The sequence below is a fragment of the Anas platyrhynchos genome, chromosome 1 (assembly GCF_047663525.1).
Source record: "Anas platyrhynchos isolate ZD024472 breed Pekin duck chromosome 1, IASCAAS_PekinDuck_T2T, whole genome shotgun sequence".
In the NCBI taxonomy this organism is placed as follows: domain Eukaryota; kingdom Metazoa; phylum Chordata; class Aves; order Anseriformes; family Anatidae; genus Anas; species Anas platyrhynchos.
In genome coordinates, this window is record NC_092587.1 from 192,777,691 (window position 1) to 192,778,032 (window position 342).

Here is a 342-nt window from a genome sequence, read left to right on the forward strand (position 1 = left end):
GGGCTCGCCCCTCCTGCCCGGCGCCCCTCTGTGCGCGCCCGCCTCCCCCCCTCCCCTGTCCCGCCCGCCCGCGCTCCCCAGCCGCGGGGCCGCGCCGCCAACCACAACTTTTACCCCCCCCCCCCCAGCTCCTCTCCCAACTTCCAGGCGCCCGCGCTCCCCTCCCCCGCCACCCCCGAAGGGGGGGGGCGCCCCCAATATCCCCCCCCCCCAAAAAAAACACAACCCTCCCCAACACCCCCACACCCAGCAAGGGGCTGCAGCTGAGCCGGGGCCACGACCTCCAGCACCCCCCAAGCACCCCCAGCACCCCCCCGGGGCGAGGAAGAGGAAGACGAGGAG